Raw genomic sequence first — 6,380 nt, 5'->3', positions numbered from 1 at the left:
GTTTTCTCATAAAGGCCAAAGTAGTGTAAATAAATGAGCAACATAATGAATAAAAGCAAAGATAAATGATGGGCACACTTGATCTCATGTGGCAAACAGAAGGGTTCTGTGTGAAGTTCTGTGTTTCTCATAGTTATGAATGTGGGTGTGTGACTGTATGTCTGGTCTGTCTGCGTGTGAGAGAATAAATGAAAACAAAATAATCTAGTCCACAGTCAGAAGATAGAGGGGTTAGTATTGTGCGAAGGAGAAGCTTGTTGGCTATTTGCTAGTTGTCCCCCTCCATGCCAAAGTTCAAGGCTAAAGTGATTTAGCACTACCACCAAAGGCTGTGGTGGACTTCTTGTTGCTTGGTATCCTTGTGGCTTTTGAAACAGTGTCTTTTTGGTGAAGATTTCCAGCAGACGTGTGACCAGTCTGCAGTTGCTGCCCATCATTCAGGCAGTAGTCGTGGCGTTTAACTCGCAACTCATTGGTGGGGGGAGTGTCCACTCCGACGCCCACAGGTTCTCAGTCTTTGATGATGGGGCAGGATGTGTTAATCCAGCATTGGCATGCGGCCCATTCATAGACGATGAAGAGTTGACTTGGGACTGAGCGAGTTATTTCAGCATTGCTTTGCTGAATGGGAGTTGAGTCCTTGAGTCCTGAAAGGTCACACACCTTTGATTGTCCATTTCCTTCTGATGCTAAAGTGATTTAGCACTTGGTCCTTTGAATGATGTTGACATTCCATTAGCGTAAGAGTTGAAGGTGATTTCATTCTTTCATTGAAGATGTCGTTTCTTCAGGGGGCAACCACAAAGCCAACAGAAACTGACAATTAAATAATAAAAAAAATGATAATGATGGTAACAGTAATATTAAAATAAAATAAAATGAAATACTGTATTCATCTGTGTGTGTGTTTGAGTGTGTGTTGCCCATCAAACATGAAATCAAAATAAAATTTAAAATTAAAATTAAAGTAGTGTCTGTGTGTAATGGCACTATTCTGTCACAAGTGTGTAGTGCACTAAACTGGCCAGTGAGGGGCGCCACCTCTCTCTCTTGGGATGGGTGTGGCTGTGCGTGTGCGTGCGCCCGTGCGCGTGCCTGTGCGTGCGCTGTGCGTGCGCGTGTTTGGCTCTCTCTCTTTCTCTCCCTTTCTTGTGTGTGTGTGTGTGTGTGTGTGTGTGTGTGTGTGTGTGTGTGTGTGTGAGTGTGTGTGTGTGTGTGTGTGTGGGAGAGACTCTCAACAAAACAAAAAAAAAAAAAAAAAATCAAGGCGCACAGAAGCCGAAAGCTGACACTTGTCCAAATGAAAGCATTAAAGCCAAACAACCATACAAAGATAAAAAAAGAAGTAAAACTCACTGAAGCATGATCTGAGTTCACATCATACCAAGATTGTATATGCGTATGCCTATTTTATTTGTTTATTGGATTCTTCATCTGTTTGATTCACAGAAACACAATTTAGGTTAGGTTCGGGGTTTTAATCTTTCGGTACAGAGGTGAACTCAGATCATGGCACCGCTGGGATGTTTTGGAAACCTTGTTGCCCATCTATCTATGGTCAGGACCTCACAGGCTGTGGGTGTCCGAACAAAACCAAAGTAAATAATGACCAGCCGTATTTTATGCCTAAACAAAATATCCGAGCCCGAAGAAAACCAGAGAGAACCTACAGCATTAAAAAGCACAGAAGCTCAACCATTTGAGCCTTTCTCATGGCAGTTCACTGCGTCAAAACACAGAACAGCTGAGGATCAAAATCAAAGCTCAAAGCTGAAAATCAATACAATGCTTGACTGGTTCCAAAAAAAAAAAAAATCAACACAGAGCGAATATATATATATGTAAATGAAAATTTACATATATATATATATATATATATATATATTTATAAAGGCAGCTTTACCTTAGTCCGAATTGGTGTTGAGGTTCAACCGATGGTTCGTGATCCAGTCTCTGTCCGAGGGGTGGACAAAAGATGGTCCTGTTCGTGATCGCCAATTGTTACGGCTGAATTTACGGTTGACCTCATTTTGAGACATGATTCATTGCTCTGGTTGAATGATGGAGTCCAGGAAAAGCATTGATGATTTTATATAAAAAAGTTTATTCTATTGCTAAGTAAAAAGGTACAAGATGGAACAAAGTGAAACAAAATCAGCGTCCGTCCAGGCGGACGTCCGAAGGAAGTGCCGCGCCCCGCTCCAACAGTTTCAAAGCTTAAGCTTTTTATACAGATAAGAAAAGGTCCCAACAGTGAGAGACAAAAGGGAGGGAGTCAGATGCCCAATAGTGGAAAGATTTGAGGATGATGAAGATGTGTATGTTATGATGAAGATGTGGCGCCACCCTTATCTCCATGATAGTGTGTGCTGCATGCGAGCAGAGATTCTGGCCTTGGCAGAGACTGTGCTGCACTGAGTACGCTCTGTACTGTTTAATCATGATTCAGCTGTTCAAAAGTGTAATGAGTAATGGAGTCGTCATGTATTAAAACATGACAAATTGTACACATGAACATACATTTGACGATATGATGATGAATATAATAATTGACCATAACACTCTTTTCACTAATTTTTCCTCCTGTTTCTTTTGTTTCTGTTTTCCATGAATCTCTCATCACTCGTCTGTCAGCCTGATTATTTACAGTAAGTACGTTACTCACTACTACACGGGTCACTATAAGTGAAACACTGAGGTATAAAGAGTGCTGATATATTTACTAAAGTAGAAGTTACTGTTACTTGATTTAAATTGTACTCAAGTACAATGTTTATTTTTGGTAATAAATCTTGGTACGGGTCCCTTGCATACATAAACATCTCATGTAGAAACTTAAAAAGGAAGAGACCAAATCTACCACAATTACAACTTTATTTATTTTCCACAAAGGCATCTGTATAAAAGCTTTGTAAGAATGTACAATTATTAATAAAATAAAACAACATTAATTAATTCAAATCAAAATCAATAAATTCTCAGGTTATATAATATAGATACATTTATGAACTCTAAAACTGAGAAAATAACCTCCATTCAACGCTGTTTTGGTGCCGTACATTACGTTTAATCTGATTGATCGGCTATGATGTGATGCATTACGTGTAATCTGATTGATCGGCTATGATGTGATGCATTACATTTAATCTGATTGATTGGCTATGATGTGATGCATTACGTTTAATCTGATTGATCGGCTTTGATGTGATGCATTACATTTAATCTGATTGATCGGCTATGATGTGATGCATTAAGTTTAATCTGATTGATCAGCTATGATGTGATGCATTACATTTAATCTGATTGATCTGCTATGATGTGATGCATTACGTTTAATCTGATTGATCGGCTTTGATGTGATGCATTACATTTAATCTGATTGATCGGCTATGATGTGATGCATTACATTTAATCTGATTGATCTGCTATGATGTGATGCATTACGTTTAATCTGATTGATCGGCTTTGATGTGATGCATTACATTTAATCTGATTGATCGGCTTTGATGTGATGCATTACATTTAATCTGATTGATCTGCTATGATGTGATGCATTACGTTTAATCTGATTTGTTGGCTATGATGTGATGCATTACAATTAATCTGATTGATCGACTATGATGTGATGCATTAAATTTAATCTGATTGATCGGCTATGATGTGATGCATTACATTTAATCTGATTGATTGGCTATGATGTGATGCATTACGTTTAATCTGATTGATCAGCTATGATGTGATGCATTACATTTAATCTGATTGATCGGCTATGATGTGATGCATTACATTTAATCTGATTGATCTGCTATGATGTGATGCATTACATTTAATCTGATTTGCTGGCTATGATGTGATGCATTACATTTAATCTGATTGATCGGCTATGATGTGATGCATTACATTTAATCTGATTGATCTGCTATGATGTGATGCATTACGTTTAATCTGATTGATCGGCTATGATGTGATGCATTACATTTAATCTGATTGATCGGCTATGATGTGATGCATTACGTTTAATCTGATTGGTTGGCTATAATGTGATGCATTACATTTAATCTGATTGATCTGCTATGATGTGATGATTACGTTTAATCTGATTGATCGGCTATAATGTGATGCATTACATTTAATCTGATTGATTGGCTTTGATGTGATGCATTACGTTTAATCTGATTCGTCGGCTATGATGTGATGCATTACATTTAATCTGATTGATTGGCTTTGATGTGATGCATTACGTTTAATCTGATTGATTGGCTATGATGTGATGAATTACAATTAATCTGATTTATCGGCTATGATGTGATGCATTACGTTTAATCTGATTGATCGACTATGATGTGATGCATTACGTTTAATCTGATTGATCGGCTATAATGTGATGCATTACATTTAATCTGATTGATTGGCTTTGATGTGATGCATTACGTTTAATCTGATTGGTCGGCTATGATGTGATGCATTACGTTTAATCTGAATTAATGAGTCATCGTTTAAACTTTTTAAATTAATAATTTGTTCATGTTCCTTGTCTTTTATGCCTGTGTATTAATACTAGGCATACAACAGTAATATTCTCTACAGGGTTGGGCTCAATTATAATTGTAATCACATAATTGATAAGTATGCATTATTGATAATTAATTACAATTATGACATAATCGTAAATGCTAAATTCTGTGGCCGTTGTGATCTTATTTGAATTGTAATTGAGTTCTAATAATTGACTTAGAACTGTAACATGGTTCCCCAGTTTTATGTCAATTACAATTACTATGTCTAATACATATGTAGTTCATTAAAGTGTGTGTGTGTGTGTGTGTGTGTGTGTGTGTGTGTGTGTGTGTGTGTGTGTGTGTGTGTGTGTGTGTGTGTGTGTGTGTGTGTGTGTGTGTGTGTGTGTGTGTGTGTGTGTGTGTGTGTGTGTGTGCGTGTGTGTGTGTGTGTGTGTACGGATTTGCACTGCAATCTTAGTAAAGTCCCCACAGCAAGTAAGGAAACAGCTCCACCAAGATCCCCCCAACAGACAAGCCCCCACCCCTCCCCTATGTAACACACTAGGGGCTCAGGAACTGACTACAAATAAAGGTAAACAGAAATAGGTCCGCCTGTTGAACCAAAGTGTGTGAATAATTAACATACAAAATAATTTTGGGTAAGTATATATATTTAAGATATTTGGAGTCAGTATATATTTTATATATATTATTTAGTTGCTATTAATAATTAGATATAGACAATAAACAACAATAACAAAAATACAATCACAGAACACAAAGGAAATCATTTCTTATTTCAGAATTCAACAGTCATAGTTTCCTTTAGTGTGTCTCAGTTCAGTTTGTTTGATTTCACAGAGTTGACATGTGAAGGGTTCCACAAAGTTCTTTCGCATCGGAAAAAAAAAGCAAAGCAAACTAACAAAAAATCCCCAGGGTATAATCCAGATATAAGGTCCGTGTGTCCGAGGAAACAAAAAGATCAGATATTCCTACTGCGATGCAGCGGTGGTTGGGTGGTGGCTCGCCATCTAGTGGTTGAGAGTGGTAGGTGATCCAGAACTAACAAAAAAAACCTGACGTATAAAACAAGGCCAACAACATTTAGTCAAAAAGCTAATAAAATTAGTAGCTTTTAAAGAAGAAAATAAATGAACCTTAGCACCCTTAAATATAATTGGTCATTGTTAAATAAATGAACAGTTATAAATACTTGAAATAAATCACAGCAGAAAAATCCATATCAATCGTAATCAATTTGAAGCTTCATTATATACATTCACAGTTAAATATAAAGTGCACTTTTAAATCAAAATCATTAGCTGTAACGCTAAGTCATATCATAAACATACATGTCTTCAACATATTCTTTAAATAATTCATTGTTGTTGTACAACACATATCTAATTCATTCAAAAGGTCAAAGCCTTTTCAAAACCACGTCATAGTTAGGTCTGCAGTGTATCAGTTTCTGAATTAAAAATAAATAAATATATATATGTATGTTATTGTCCTTTACTGCTGATATGTGCACAACCCCGTAGGATGTAGTTTTGCCCAAACATCCATCCATACATTTTCAGACCCACTTATTCCTGTTTGTCAGGGTTGCGGGGGTCTGCCGGTGCTAATCCCCAGCTCTCATTGGGCGCTGGGTGGGGGTACACCCTGGACAGGGCACCAGTCCATCGTAGGGTTTTACAATGCTGTAAAATCTATGGTTGTCAGACATTTTTTCCATTTCAAAATTTCCTTTTAAAATGTAAGTATATTTATTTGTTTCTACAGAAAATCTTTATCATTTCAACATTTCATTACCGTAAAAATAAAGTTTTGTCCAGTCTCACAATTAACTGTTATTTGATGTATTTAATACAG

This window comes from Gouania willdenowi, unplaced genomic scaffold (genome assembly GCF_900634775.1).
Source record: "Gouania willdenowi unplaced genomic scaffold, fGouWil2.1 scaffold_10_arrow_ctg1, whole genome shotgun sequence".
In the NCBI taxonomy this organism is placed as follows: domain Eukaryota; kingdom Metazoa; phylum Chordata; class Actinopteri; order Blenniiformes; family Gobiesocidae; genus Gouania; species Gouania willdenowi.
Note: the sequence above shows the minus strand (reverse complement) of the source record.